Raw genomic sequence first — 16234 nt, forward strand, 5'->3', positions numbered from 1 at the left:
TCCAGTTGTTCATGAGGTGATACCAATTCCTTTGAGTGCTCAAGATAATTTAAAAGAAATGTTAAAGAATCTGTGTGAAGAGGGTATTATTGCTGAGACCAATTCCTCTGAAAGGGTTAGTCCAATTGTTCTTGAAAATCAATCAATCAATCAAAGATTTATAAAGCGCGCTATGTACCCGTTAGGGTTTCGAGGCGCTGGGGGGGGGGAGGGGGGGTGCTGCTAACGTTCAAAGAGCCATGTCTTGAGGAGTCTCCTGAAGGTGAGGAGGTCCTGGGTCTGGCGAAGAGAGGTGGGGAGAGAGTTCCAGGTCTTGGCGGCGAGGTAGGAGAAGGATCTGCCGCCAGAGGTCTTGCGCTGGATTCGGGGGACGATGGCGAGGTTGGCAGAGCGTAGTTGACGTGAGGGAACGTAGAAGTTGAGTCTGGAGTTCAGGTAGGTGGGTCCGGTGTTGTGGAGTGCCTTGTGTGCGTGGGTGAGGAGTTTAAAGGTGATCCTCTTTTCCACGGGGAGCCAGTGGAGGTTCTTCAGGTGGGGGGAGATGTGACATCGGCGGGGTACGTAGAGGATCAGGCGGGCGGCTGCGTTCTGGATGCGTTGGAGTCGTTTGATGTCTTTCGTTGGGATGCCTGTGTAGAGTGCGTTGCCGTAGTCGAGTCTGCTACTGACGAGGGCTTGGGTCACCGTCTTTCTGGTTCCTGTTGGAATCCACTTGAAAATCCTGCGGAGCATGCGGAGGGTGTTGAAACAGGAAGAGGATACAGCGTTGACCTGTTTGGACATGGTGAGAGCGGAGTCGAGGATGAAGCCCAGGTTTTGTGCGTGGCTGGCAGGGGTGGGTGGCGGGCCGAGGGCGGTGGGCCACCAGGAGTCGTTCCAGGCCGAGGGGGTGCGTCCGAGGATGAGGACTTCCGTCTTGTCGGAGTTGAGTTTCAGGCGGCTGTTGCTCATCCACTCGGCAATGGATTTCAGTCCCTCGTGGAGGTTGGTTTTGGCGGTGAAAGGATCTTTGGTCAGGGAGAGGACGAGTTGGGTGTCGTCTGCGTAGGAGATGATGCTGAGGTTGTGTTGGCGGGCCAGTTGTGCGAGGGGGGCCATGTAGACGTTGAACAACGTTGGGCTGAGTGAGGAGCCTTGGGGGACGCCGCAGATGAGGTTGGTGGCTTTGGAGCGGAAGGGTGAGAGTCGGACTCTCTGAGTTCTGTCGGAGAGAAAGGATGAGATCCAGTTGAGGGCTTTGTCTTGGATGCCGGCCTCGTGGAGACGGTTTAGTAGGGTGCGGTGGCAGACTGTATCGAAAGCGGCTGATAGGTCTAAGAGGATCAGGGCTGAGGTTTCGCCGTTGTCCATTTGTTGTCTGATGTCATCTGTGGCAGCGAGGAGTGCGGTCTCAGTGCTGTGGTTTCGTCTGAAACCAGATTGAGAGGGGTCTAGGATGGCCTTGTCTTCTAGGAAGTGGGCGAGTTGTGCGTTGACGATCTTCTCAATGACTTTCGCTGGGAAAGGGAGGAGGGAGATCGGACGGAAGTTTTTGAGATCGTTGAGGTCAGCATGGGTTTCTTGAGGAGGGGTTGGATTTCTGCGTGCTTCCAGCTGTCCGGGAAAGTAGCGGTGTCGAAGGAGAGGTTGATGATCTTACGGAGTTTGGGGGTGATGGTGGCGTCGGCTTTGTTGAACATGTGATGTGGGCAGGGGTCAGCGGGGGATCCTGAGTGAATTGAGTTCATGGTTTTTCGTGTTTCGGCGTCATCTACTTGAGTCCAGGTGGTGATGCAGTAGGCGTGGGAGGAGTTGCTGGGGGTGGGGTCCGGCGGAGGTGAGGTGTTGAAGCTGTCGTGGATGGTTGCGATTTTCTGGTAGAAGAAGGTGGAGAGCTCGTCACAGAGTTCCTGGGAAGGAGGGACGTTGTTGACGTTGGCGTTGGGGTTGGAAAGTTCCTTCACGATGCAGAAGAGTTCTTTGCAGTCGTGAGCGTTGTTATTGAGGCGTTCTGTGAAGTGGGAGCGCTTGGCGAGGAGAGTTTAGCTTATGTGAGGAATTTACGATCTTTAAACAAAAATATAAAAATTGATTGTCATCCGCTTCCAAAAGTTCAAAAACGTTTAGCGAATTCAGGTCAATCGAAACGTTTCAGCATTCTGGATCTGAAGTCTGCTTATCATCAAATTCCCTTAGATTCCGATTCACAAGAATTAACAACCTCTATTATACATTTTGGTGCCTATACGTTTTTAAGAATGCTGTTTGGGCTGGCTTCGGCTGCCAGTGTTTTTCAAAGGCTTATGGACACTATTTTAAAGGATATTAAGGGAATTCAGGCGTTTCAAGATGATGTCCTAATATTTGCAGGCAATAAGCAGGAACACAACGGTATTTTACAACATGTTTTATCTGTTTTTAAAGATAATAGGATCACATTAAGATCAGATAAATGTAAAATTATGGCAAAGCGCCAGTTCCTGAAGACAAAGATTCACTTCGGTCCTTTTTAGGACTCAATGAATATAATCCACGATTTGTAAATGGCTATGCTTTTGCAGTGCAACCACTTAGAGCATTACTCAAGAAAGGAGTAAAATTCACATGGAACACAGAAGAATTTGAAGTCTTTAACAAAGTTAAAGACATGATAATAGGCCTTGGTGCAGTTTTATCTCGGTGGAGCGATGGAAAAGAGGTTACTGGTGCCTTTGCTTCTCGATATGTAAAAGGATCAAAATGTAATTATAGTACTATTGAGCGAGAAACTCTTGCTTGTGTTTGGGCTGTAGAGAAGTTTAAAACCTTTTTATGGGGTAATAGATTCACATTATACACTGATCACAAGCCATTAGTTTATCTTCTCAATGGTACTGGAACAGGTAAAGCATCTACTTGTCTTGTAAGATTGTTGTCATGTCATGTTTTCAAGAGTACAATTTTGACATTAAGTACATTTCTGGGGGGTAAAAATGTACATGCTGACAGCCAAGAATGCCACTAGTAGATAATGATGAAAATGAATATCCAGAGGTTGTTGAAAGTGTTACAGCCATAGTGGAAGATCTAGTGGAGGGTAATGTTAGTGTATCATACCAAGAATGGATGGAAGCTCTTAAAGAAGATAAAGTATTCCAAGAAGTCTTAACATTTTAAACAACTGGTTGACCAAAAGAAAAAAATGAAACAAAGACGTTAAAAAACTTTTCTCAGGTAGCACAGGAATTGTCCATTGTGAAGGGGATCCTCATGCGTAATGACAAATGTATTGCTCCATCTAAAATCAGAAGCACATTAATTGAGTTAGCTCATAAAGGTAATTTAGGAGTTAATAGTACTGCTAAACACTTGAAACAATTTTACTGGTGTCCAGGTTTAGACTCGAAAGTAACTGAGTGTATTAATATCTGTACAGCATGTCTGCTTTATGATAAGCATTGGAAAACGTCAGAAACACCTCTGAATATACTACCTTTGCCTGAAGCTGTATGGGACAAAATGACACTTGATTTTGCAGGCCCATTTGAGTGTTTAGATTTGGGGAAAAAAGGTACATGATTGTGCTAGTTGATTACTTGACTAAATGGTATATTTGGATTTTGTACCATCTCCTACTACTGAAAGTGTAATATGATTTTTAAAGACATTTTTTAGTGTGGAGGGTCCACCTAAATACTTAGTCACGGATAATGATACACATTTCACCTTTAACAGCATGAAACATTTTGTAAATTTGTTGGACATTAAGCATCTTCAAGTGGCATTATATTCACCATCTGCAAATAGTCTGTAGAAAGAGTTAATAGGATTCTAAAAGAAGGAGTTCAAACAGCAGTGGCTGACAATTTAGATGGGGAATGTTTTGTTAGGCAAAAGTTATGGAATTATCTTATAACACCGCATTGTGCCACAGGAGTTTCACCATTTGAACTCATCAGGAGCAGAACTCCTAAGTCGTTAGTGAATCCTGAGAGGGTGGAAGTTTTAAGATTGCAAAAAACAAGTTCTAAAAGAAAAATTTGTGAAATATTAGACCGGGTGTCCCAATATCAAACCTCAACAAAAGAAAAATTTGATAAAAAATTCAGAGTAAAGGAAGTGATGTATAATATTGGTGATTGGGTTTTGATAAAAAAACTTCTAGAGTTATAAAAGGTGATTCAAAATGTATGTCTACTGCAAAAATTGTGAAGCTATTTAGGATCTCAGTGTTATTATTTGAGAAAGGCTGGTGGAGTAAAAGGGATTTGGTTAAATTGACGGATTTACAAGCAAAAAATTCTTGAAGTTAAGGGTAAGGATAATAATTATGTTTGGTTTGATAATTCAACAATTCATGGTGACGTAAGGTATGATTGTAATGCTAGTCAAAGATCTTCAGCTGTTTATTCTCTTCCAGGGTCATCTGTAAATGAGGAAGCTGCAAATGAGAATTCCACTAATATTGCTACAGACTCATCTTAATTTAGATGAAAGCAGGGGAAACAGTAGTCCTGAAAATGGCAGACCTAACCGTACTGTTTCAGTACCTTCAAAATTTAAGGATTTTCATTTATATTGATTTCATGTTCATGTACATGACTATGTATAGAAACTTTATTTGTTGTTGTTCATAAAGGAGAAGGTGTGTTACATGTGTAATGTAATATATACAATTGAGCTCGCGGAGGCACGTTGGCACTCTGGAATCTTTTCACATTAGAGATTCCAAGCAACTGTTCTTTTAGACAGTTGCTTTGGGATTCTCATGTGGAAAGATGCGTTATGGTGGGCTCCTTTTGTAAGTCATTAAATAAACTCCTTTTGACTTACTTAAAGTGAAGATTCATTTTTTACAACCACGCACAGGGCTTTAAATCTGCTACTCCGCAATTTAGCCTGCATGGAGGCTGGCTGGTGAGACATACTGGGACGATATTCCCCACCAATCATGCGAGGACTACCAGCAAAGGAGTCGTCGCTCTGGGGAGATTTTGGGAGAGCGTTGGTATGTTGGCTGGGCTGTGCCTGGAAGCAGCAGGACTCATGGGGGGCCCAGGGCTACACAAGAGATGACAAAGAGGCATGCCCATGTAGCAAAGTCCCGCGAGGCGGCGCTGAGCCATGGAGATGCTGACAGTGTCAGCTAAAGTCATCTGACCCGTTTGTTATTCGGGAGGGCCATCGGATGCTCATCTGCAATTGCAATGGCACCCTGGCCTGTTCTGCTGGGGAACCTGGCGGTTAGACAGAGAGCGGATGAATCGGCGCTGGAGGAGCAGGAAGTACTTCATTTGTGAGTACATCGAAGGAAAATGCGATACCTGAACTTGCTGCTGTTAACTCTGCCCTCACCCTATCAGATCTTTCAGTTTGCTTCAGGATGGTTGAAAATTCCCACATGGAGACTATAGCAGAACCTCTGAAACCCCTGAATCAGGGGGGCCCTGGCGATGGCTCAGGATTGCAAAAGATTAACTCAGACCCTTGCATAGGACATCAGTTTTTGTCTGCCTCGAGTCAGGGGGAGGTGGGAGACTGTTGGCGCGGACCTAGGGTGACCACTTAGCATTGAGTCAAACACTGGACAGGACTGTAAAAATTCAGGACAAAGAGTCAAAATTCAGAACAAAAATTCAGGACGAAGTGTCAAAATTCACGACAAAAATTCAAGAACAAACGTCAGTTTTACAGACATTCCCAAGAGAGGCCATACCCCATTACATTATCAGTGCATTTATTTACTCTTTTTTAACATAGCACTATTTATTCACTGTGGTGTTTTTGTGATTGCCTCCTGGTATGCTACATTCAGGTGTCACATTACACCCTTGTACAGTAGTATAGTAAATGAATGCCCATCAGCACTGTATCAAGGTCATCACCCCTACCCAAATCTACCCAGTCTTTCTTGGAGAGAAAGCAACAGCAAATTTGTGATTATGTTTCTAAACATTTTGAAACCCATGGCAACAGTTTGGGAAACATTAAGGTAATTAACCTTGTGCTAGTTTAAACAGGTTTAACAAAAACATCTGACTCACCTAAACCGCCAATGGACTTTCAAGCTAAAAAAAATAATTTATGAGACAGAGCAGATGGTGTGGGCGACAGTCTCACACCTAATGTCAGGATGTGTGGTACCCACAATTTGTCTGTAGTCTCACAGCACTACAGTGTACATCTGGGACTCTAGATTAAATGCTCAAAACTGGGAGCCCGGACTACCAATCAAAGAAAATAAAAGAGGAGGATGAAATCGAGATCAAATGGGAGATCCACAGCAACTGATTCAAAGTGTTATTGCTAAAAACTGGATAAATAAGGAAGAAAAAAATAAGGTGGGACAATTTTTAAAATCAGACAAGATAGGTTCACCAAGACTATCGGACGGCATTGGGTACCTGGGGAGTTGTCTCTGCAGACAGGAGAGAAACAGAAGGGGCACTGTCAAGTGGCTGAACAAGCAGCACCAACCCACCCTGGCAAGCTCTTCAGGTGCGATGGTCCGCTATTCGTGCTTATGAAGGGTGAGCAGGGGCCAGACCCCTTGCAAGGTTGTGCAAGACAATTGCCCGCTCTGTCCAGTCTTAAAATGGTTTTGCAATTGAGTAAAAGCCAAATCAGTGATCTGGATTACCTCTAAGAGTCAAGTACACATAGAATCTTCAAAATATTTGGGCTATAAATTTCACAAACAAAATGTAAGAACATGAGAAAGATTTTAAAATGTAATTGGTGTTTCTTTAACATATGGTACTGTTTTCCCCTTTATATACAATTAGAACTCAGATTGAACTGGGAACCAGTTACCTTTCAATACCTAGTGATTAATATCTACCCATTCCCCACTGATCTGCATGATGGAAATCTCGGCAGAGCCTCATGGTCCCTCTGAGCCCAGTTGGCTTTTTGGTCTTCTCTTCTGCTTGCTGCGGTGGGCCACATGCCACTTGTGAAGATGGTGTGCTACCACGATGATAGTATTATTTTGAAAACCTTCCCCTGCTTGTCCTTCATTCCTTCTTCAGACACGCCACACATCTGACTTGGCCACTGGGGCGCCATCGGGTAGCTCTTTCCACTCTGAAGCTACCCGTGACTGCAGTTGGATTAGGCCTTCTGGACTTAGAACGCTATTATTTAGCAGCACAGGTCCAATGGGTGGCTCGCTGGCTGCCTGCCCACCCCCCTGCACAAGATGGGGTTTATCTGTAAAGACTTTTAAGGAGGGCTTAACGGACTACTCACTGTTTCCTACTGACCATTCTACGGAACGCCATTTAGGGTTATCATGCAAAGCTTCCTCTTGCCTTGCTAGAGCCTGTTAACTCACTGATACGAAGAAACCCTGTGCTCCTGCACTAACTTTGCTAGGCCTTCCCATTCGCACAGGATGGCTGTGCTCAGAACAATTCCATCAATGGCATGCTGCAGATCTCTTAAAATTGGGTGATTTGTTTCTGGACGGCGAGCTACTAAATTTCCAAAACCTTGTGGCAGACTACCATCTTCACCCCAGTCAACTCCTTAATTACAACCACCTTAAGCAGTCATTAAATGTGCTATTTAATTTCTGCCACCTAGCACTAACCTTACATGAGGTGTGCCAGAAGCTCTACACCATAGGGACTGGCGGCAAACTGATAAGATGGGTGTACAGACCTTTCCTGCAACATGGAGAACACTCCAGGTCTTCTTGTCATACTACCTGGGTGATTGATGTGGCCAAACCTCTGCAAGATACAGGCTGGATAAAATACTGGACTTTCCCCACAAAGTATCCCACGACTATCACGTTAAGTACATTCATAGAGCTTCCATGGGAGAACATTCCTCTTGTTGCTTGCCACTGGCTTTGTGCTTTGTAACTCACATTTTGTTGCTTTCAATTTGCTGGCTTTATTTGTTTTCAGTTATCCAGCCTGAGTTTGTCCCTTCTCTTGCCCAAACCTCATTTACAATATTTTTCCAAGTGCTCCCTTTCTGTAAACAGGCCTGTAAATCTTGTTTTTATTTCATCACATTTGCTGTGCATTCAAAGAACAAGGTCAAATATCAGGCTCTGTCTCCTGTGGGAACTTAGGGCCAGATGTAGGAAATTCCGGCTTTGCTACTCTCAATTTGCGAGTCGCAAAGCCGGATGCAGGATGGTGTCCCTGACACCATCTGCAAGTCGCAAGGGGGTCGCAAAGGCCCACCTCATTAATATTATTAAGGTGGGTCGCAATTTGCGACCCCCTTGCAAGTCGCAGCACTCACATGGATGCGATTGCTGTTTGTGAGGCGCAAAAGCCTTGCTACATCTGGCCCATAGTGTTTACTTTTCTTCTTCTAACTTCAAAGTGAGAGAATTTATGCGACAATCTTGCTGGATATTGGGGGTAGGAAAGAGTTTTTTCTAACACATGACAACATTTAAATAAACTGTGCAAGGATTTCACAATATATCAGAATTAAGAGTACAAATGAAGCACATTTTTGTAAATTCTGAAGTGTGCTGGAAACAAATACCTTTATATGATTAAACAAATCATTACATTAGTGATGCAATTTCCACACATCATCCTCTGTGCACTGTATAGTTTTATTCGAAAAATTGTATGTTTGTGCAGATATAATGGTAATTTCATTTGAAAACATGTTCCCACACCATGCATACTACACACTTCTCTGCACCACTCTACACCACTGCACCCTACTCTGCACCACTCCACTTTACACCTCTCCATGTCACTGTGGGACACTGCACTCTTCTCCACTCCACTCTATGCCACGCCACTCTATGCTACTTCACACTACGCCTCTCTACTCTGTACCACTCTACTCTGCCAATGCACTTTATGCCTCTCTACACCACTGGGCTCTGCACCTTTGCGCGCTATACCAGTCTAGGCAACACCAATCTACTCTGCACAACTCAACTCTATGCCACTCTGAAACACTGCACTGTATGCCACTGCACTCTATGCCAATACACTCTAAGCTTGTGCACTTAACTCTGTAACACTTAACTCTATGCCCCTGCAATTTACATCAATACACTGTACGTCACTCTCATCTACTCTGCACCACTGCACTCTATGCCATGACAATCTACACCATTTTACTATATGCCACTCTACGCAACTCCATTCTACTGTCCACCTCTCTTCCCTACGCCACTTCACACTACTGTAAAACAATCTACTTTACACCACTGCACTCTGCGCCACTGCATTCTATGCCACTGCACTCACCTTGCACCTCTCCACTCTATTCTGAAACAGTCTACTCTACGCCACTGCAATCTACGCCACTCTGCCCCACTGCACTCCAAACCATTGCACTCTACTTCAATGCACTCTACGTCAGTGCACTCTAAACAACTGAACTATATGCCACTGCACTCCACTCTGCACCACTGTACTCTATGCCACCGCTCTCTATGCCACTCTACTCCGCTATGCACCACTGCACTCTATGATACTACTATGTAACACTGCACTCACCGCCACTATACTCTACACCACTGTACTCTGTACTACAGCATTCTGCACCAATACACTCTATGCCACTGCACTCTATACCACTCCACTGTATAACTCCACTCTACGTTACTCTACTCCACACAACTGCACTGACACTCTACTCTGCAACAATGCGCTCTCTGCCACTGTACTCTACACCACTCTACTCTGTTCTACTGCATTCTATGCCAATACACTCTACACCACTGCACTCTATGCCACTGTACTCTGCATCACTTCACTCTATGCCACTGCACTCTACAGCACTATACTCTATCTGTACTGCACCACTCTACACTACTGCACTCTGCACCACTCTACACCACTGCTCTGTATGCCACTAAAGTCTACTCTGCACTCTATGCCACTGCACCACTTTACTCCACTGCACTCTATGCCACTCTACCCCATGCCACTCCATGCCACTGCACTCTAAACCACTTCACTGTATGCCAATGCACTCTAAACAACTGCACTGTACCCCCACTGCACTCTGCTCTGCACCACTGTACTCTACGCCTCTGCTCCTATGCCACCCTACTACACTCTACACCACTGCACTGGCACTCTACTCTGTAGCATTGCACTCTCCACCACTGTACTCTACATCACTCTACTCTGTGCTACTTCATTCTACATCAATACACTCTACACCACTGCACTCTATGCCACTTTACTCTGCACAACTCCACTCTATGCCACTCGAGTCTATGCTGCACTCTACGCTACTGCGCTATACACCACTCTACACTACTGCACACTCTGCCACTCTGTTGTACGTCACTCTACGCCACTGCACTCTATGCCACTCTACTCTGCACCATTACTCTACTGTGCACCACTCTAATCTATGTCTCTGCATTCTGTGATGCTACTTTGTACACCGCTGAATTCTATGCCGCTACATTCAATGCCACTCAGTTCTACACCACTGTATTCTGCAACATTCTACACCAATGCACTCTACATCATTCAACTCCACTGCATACCACCCCAATATAGCCCACTCTAAGAGACTCCACAGTATGCCACTCCTAAACATGATACTCTTTGCCACTCCACTCTACAATACTTTTCTCTTTACTGTGACCTTCCGCGACACTCTTCTCTTTGCCACTAACTTTTAGCCATGCTGAACAGCAATCACTTAGGTTATAACATGGCTAAAATACATTGGCAAAGCACATAACTCTTGCGTAGACTAGACCTATTGGCTTTCCCAATGTTTGTTAGTACTATGAGGTACCGAGGTCCCTGAAAGAACTGTGAATGTGTAAGTCCTTATTTTAAACATGCATTACACACATTATAATATAGGCTGGTACAAAATGCACACATACCTTTAGGTTAAATTTTAAAAAAAGTCCTTCTAAAGTACAAATCTCAATAACATAAAGATTATACCTAGTGCAAACCTGTTTTAATAGTCCATTAAAACCACACACTCCACAGCTCACCTTGGAACACCATTACAGTACCTCTCTAAAAGAAAATATCTTTGACATCAGAAAGCTTCAAGTGACTCCTTTGATTAAAGTTAATACAGGTTTCCAAGCCCCTTTGGATTTGCAGATTTACCAGTTGTGCACATTTGCAATTCTTTAGGGAAGGAGACACCCTGGCAAGAAGGCCTGTTTCTTATCTGTCAGCCCCTCACTTCCTCAGAGCACAGGAGACTCCCTGCCTTTCAATCCAGCTGGGGAACTGATCTGTCCTAATTACATTTTGTCCTGTAGGTGAAAGGCTTAAATTACGGACAAATGCTGTCTGTTAAGCCTTTTATCGTGTACAACGGACGGTAGGGCTAAGTTACGGGCAGTCTGTGAAAATTACAGATGGCTGGTCACCCTACGCGGACCGTGGGTTTTTGAGTGATGAAGGCAGTGACATTCTGATTTCTCTAATTTCCAAAGTGAATAAGGGCTTGGATAGGCTGGTGCTCCCAATGACTCAATTGGATTTATGGAACTGCATCGCCCCTACTCCAAGCAAAGGTCCTAACCCATCAAAGGCTGTTTGATCAAAGTTGGGGAAAATGGACAGACTGATGGCAAAGAAAAGTGGTGGCCTTGATACTTGGTGTCTGAAGGGTCCCCATTCAACGGAGAAGGGGTGCAGTGTTCAGGCCCTGATATCAGTACTGCCTTACCCCAGTCAGATGATCCTACTGGTACTTGTCATGAGCACTCAAGTCTGGCTTCTCAATCTTTTCCGCAGCGTGGCATATTATCAAGCAGCAACATTCAGGAGTCCTCCCCCCTGCCAAACCTCCCTCAAATTCTGCCCCTATCCTCATTACAAACGTTGACCCAGCGGTCCGATCTGAGCCCTTGCTCACAGATATCTTTCTTCTCATATAGGAGCACAAGTCTGAGTGAAATCACGGTGATCAAAAATTCCAGTGCTCAGATGCAGGCATCGGTCAATCAAATATGACAAGAAATTAGCCAAATTGCTAAACCTATTAAAGAGCTTGAGCAGAAGGCCGCTGAGGATTTAGTGATTCATTTGGTGGGCCATGTCCAAGCGCACGATGAGGAACTGCGCACTACAGAGGCTAAAGTTGAAGATCTTGAAAATAGAGAGCACCGTAATAATCTATGCATTTTGGGGTTCAGGAGAACCTGGAATGCAGGGATCCAAGGACATTTGCAAAGGAGCTCTTCTAGAAAGCCTGGGACTAGAATTCTCAAATTCAGCAGGCTCATCGTTTGCCGACGTGGATGGATAATACTGGCCATGTGACATCAAAATATCCTTGCCCGATTCAGATTTAAGTGGGAAATTTTATTCTGCAGCAAGAAATTTACTCCAGAGCTAAGCCTTCCACTCCGATAATTTAACAGTTGACTCTCAAGTTCTTCATTAGGTCAGATTTTTCTTTTTCGACTGCTCAATGCCGTTGAACATTTTGGAACTATGGGCACAGGTGATTCGATATGGCAAGACCTATGTTTGTCATGTGGAGGATGTGGCCACAGAACTTGGATTTCCTTGACCAATGGGATATAAATCAGAGGAAGCTCATTCGCCTCCCTAGGCAAGAGGAGCAGGTGGCCAGATCTGAGGGCCTTACCGATGGGCCTGCTGATAACTCTGGTGCCAATGTAGAAGCCGAGATTGACTCCCAAATGTAGAGGAGGGTGGGGTCATTCTGAGGTTCATGATTTATGATGTTATCCTGAAGCTTTATAGTTTCTCTCATTGATGGGTTTTTGGTGTCATTTAGTTCTTTGGGTAATTCAAAGATTTATGTATTCTTTTGGGCTGTTGTACATTTCTATATTTTTTTACCATACTCGTTTTGGTTTATATAGATGACTATGGGCTAGTTGGGGGTTTAGGGGTGACCCTCACATCAGCTCGAGGAGCTCATTCTGTAGCTAATCCTGGTGGCTTCTCTGCCTTTTTTCTTCTATTGTTTTTTTGTCTTTGGCTTCTGGCGACTGTCTTTTCTAGGATTGGGGAGTGGCGGACTATGGCCATCCTTCCACAATGGCTTATGGAGGGATGATTCCCCCTAGGGCAGAACCTATCTTGGGTTGAAAGGGTTTTACTGGGTGGGGGCTGGGCTCACCATGAGATGGTGGTAGGTTGTTTCTAAGATCAAAAGGAAAGGATAACTCTGATTTGTTTATAAACACTACATAGATGGGAGGACTTATTTCGCTGGAGTTTTCAAGGGAGCAAGCTTAAGTTCAGTTATGGCTCTAGTCTGGTAGAAAAGGATGCATTTTTCTTTATCTTACTTGATGGCGCCTCTCAAATGTATGTGCTGGAATGTTAGAGGCTTAAATAGTCCTAAGAGACGACTAGTAAAAGAGACTATAACTATTTTAAATCACAAATTCTGTGCCTTACTGAGACAATTGCAAGCCAGCTGGGCCTGGGGAGGACAACTCAGCAGCAGGTTTCAATTAGGGGTGTAGCTATTCTCTTTACCCCCTCCAGTGGTCTCAAGAAAGATAGAATGGCAGAAGTGAACATGAGCGTTGGGTCGCTATGCAGATTGAGGTCGATCTAATTTGCTTCACAAAATGTGTTTTGTATGGCCCAAACCAAGATGATCCCTTGTTTGTTGATTCAGTTATGCTGGAGCTCCTGACTTGGTCTGGCTCACTATTAGTCATCAGGGATTCTAACTGGGTTTTTGATTATAAAAGCAATACAACAAATAGCAGAGCAATCCCTCAAATTAATAAAGTGCACAATGCAATTGCTGCATTAATGAAGGTACATGGGCTGGTGGATGTTTGGTGTACGATCAAAACTGGTGTTCCTGGTTATACTTATTATTCACATGTCCATAGTCATTATTCGTGCTCCACCCTGTCTCATTCATAACTTTGAGATAGAAGTGTGTCCCAAGCCAATTTTAGATCACAATCCCTTTATTTTTTCTTTGAAGACTGGGCAGACACCAGTAAAAGCTGACTTCTTATGGATCCTGAGTATATTGGCAAGATGCATAAATCTTTGCCTGAATATATCGGACATAATTTGGGTTCTGCCTCCATTTCGGTCGTATGGGATGCCCTAAAATCATATGTTAGGGGAATGATGTTAAAGTATCTGGCCAAACGTAATTGCAGGTTAAGGGATAGAGAAACACAGGATATTGACAAATGGGCAAGGTATGAAATAGAGCATGCTGCCTTGATTCTTTCCCATGACTCTGATGAACAGCTGTGTTTTTTTTTCAGATAGTTGAGTGCCGAAGTAAGGTTGGGCATATATTGCAGGAAAAACTGCTGCTGCTTTTATGCAGGAAAGGGGGAAGAGTATGAGTATGGAAATCGATTGGCAAGGTACTTGCCTTCAAAGTTAAGGAGAAACAGAATTTGAATTGCATCAAATGCATTCAAGATGACTTAGGCAAGGAGTCAGCCGCCCTAAGGCTAACATAGAGCAATTTTTGTTTATTTTATCAATCTCCCTATAGCGTGGAATGCACGGATGATCCATATCAAAGTGAGCAGAGTAAAAAGTACCTAATGTCTGCCAGGATTCCCTGCCTTGACCATTTACAATCCAACATGCTTGAGAGAGCGATTTCCTCACAGGAAGTCAATGGCGCGGTTTCCTCTCTCCCTTTGGATAAAGGTGCGGTCATGACAGAATTCCCAGTGAGTTAAATAAACTCTTTGCATAAGCTTTGGTCCTGCTTCTTGACCTAATTTCCCAGGTTTTTGATTCAGTGCAGGGAACTCTCAAATCCTGGCGGTCCACCACCATAGCTGTCTTTCCTAAAAAATCAAGCACCCCAAGGAGAGAGGCTCATACCAGCCGATCTCATTGATTAATACAGATGCAAAAATGTACTCAAGGGCTTTTGTCCTTAGATTGGGCAGGTTTATCCAATCATTTGTAAACATGAAGTAGCATGGATTAGTCCCAGGCAGGGATACTACTATTCGTACTAACTTGCCGATATCCTTTTTTGATGCTGCAAATAATCTTCATTGCTCAGCCCGTCTGATTCTCCTAGAAGCAGAGAAGGCACTTGATAGGGTTTCCTGACCTTACCTTTGGGAATTTATGGTAAAAAAGGCCTTTGGGCCAGGATTCTTAAATTGTATTCGCAGTCTGTATCAGAAACCTGATGCTTGGGTAGCTATTAATGGAGAAGTTTCCCAGCTGTTTCCAACCCAACAAGGCACCTGACAGGACTGTCCTATTTCACAGTTCTTTTTTAAAAAATTTTTTTATCCTGTCTTATCACGTATTCTTAACCATGAGTTTCTATCGAATATACGTTGGAACAACGGATGCTGGAACCACGCATGCCTGAACAACGATTTTTCGCTGTAAAGGCATGCCTGGTAAAGGTATGCGTGTGACGGCATGCATGGTTCCAGCATGCGACCCTCCTGACCCCCACCTCTGCCCCTAAAACTACCGCGACCTCCTGCACCAAAAACCTAAAACTACCCGACCCCCCACCCTGCCCCTAAAAACTAAAATTACCCTGACCCCCCTACCCTCACTGCTAAAACTACCATGCCCCCCCACCCCTGCCCCTAAAACTTAAAACTACCCGCCCCTAAAATGAAAACTACCCGACCCCCACGCCTACCCTTTAAAACTAAAACTACCTCCACCCCACCGCTAAAACTACCACCCAACTCTTACCCATCCCCACTTACCTGACCGCGTCCTCTCCAATCCTGAGTTCGTTGTTCAGGGCATGCGTGGTTAAGGCAGAGAGTCGTAGTTCACGAAAGCGTTGTTCTGCTTTCGTGGCCAACGCACGTCATTGTTCAGCAGTCGTAGTTCAGGCTGTTTCCCGTGTCTATCACCTTTTATCATTGCCGATGCTAATCTACAAGTGACAACCTACACAGCTGACGTTGATGTATACTCAGTTAAAATTATTTCTGATATTGCTACTATTGATCAGGAGGAACTTGAATTTGGTAAGGTGTCTGGATACAAGTTGAATACAAATAAGACACAGATTATATCAAGCCATCCTAATTCATTTAATGATTCTCATGTCACTCCCTCTGTCACTTATTTGGGCATTGAAATATCAGCCAATATGCAAGAAGTCATTAAGCTCAACTATGACACTCTCCTTTCAAAAGCTATTGTCTCATTAAGATTCTAAAATCAACTACCCTCATCTATTATTGGGCGAGGTAATATTTTTTAAATGAATGTATTGCTGAAGGTATTTTATTTGTTCCGTGCCATTTCACTTCACTTACCCAATTCCTTCTTCAAATGGATGGACTCCACCATCAAGAGCTTTCTCTAGAAGTATC

The sequence above is a fragment of the Pleurodeles waltl genome, chromosome 4_2 (genome assembly GCF_031143425.1).
Source record: "Pleurodeles waltl isolate 20211129_DDA chromosome 4_2, aPleWal1.hap1.20221129, whole genome shotgun sequence".
Classification (NCBI taxonomy): Eukaryota; Metazoa; Chordata; class Amphibia; order Caudata; family Salamandridae; genus Pleurodeles; species Pleurodeles waltl.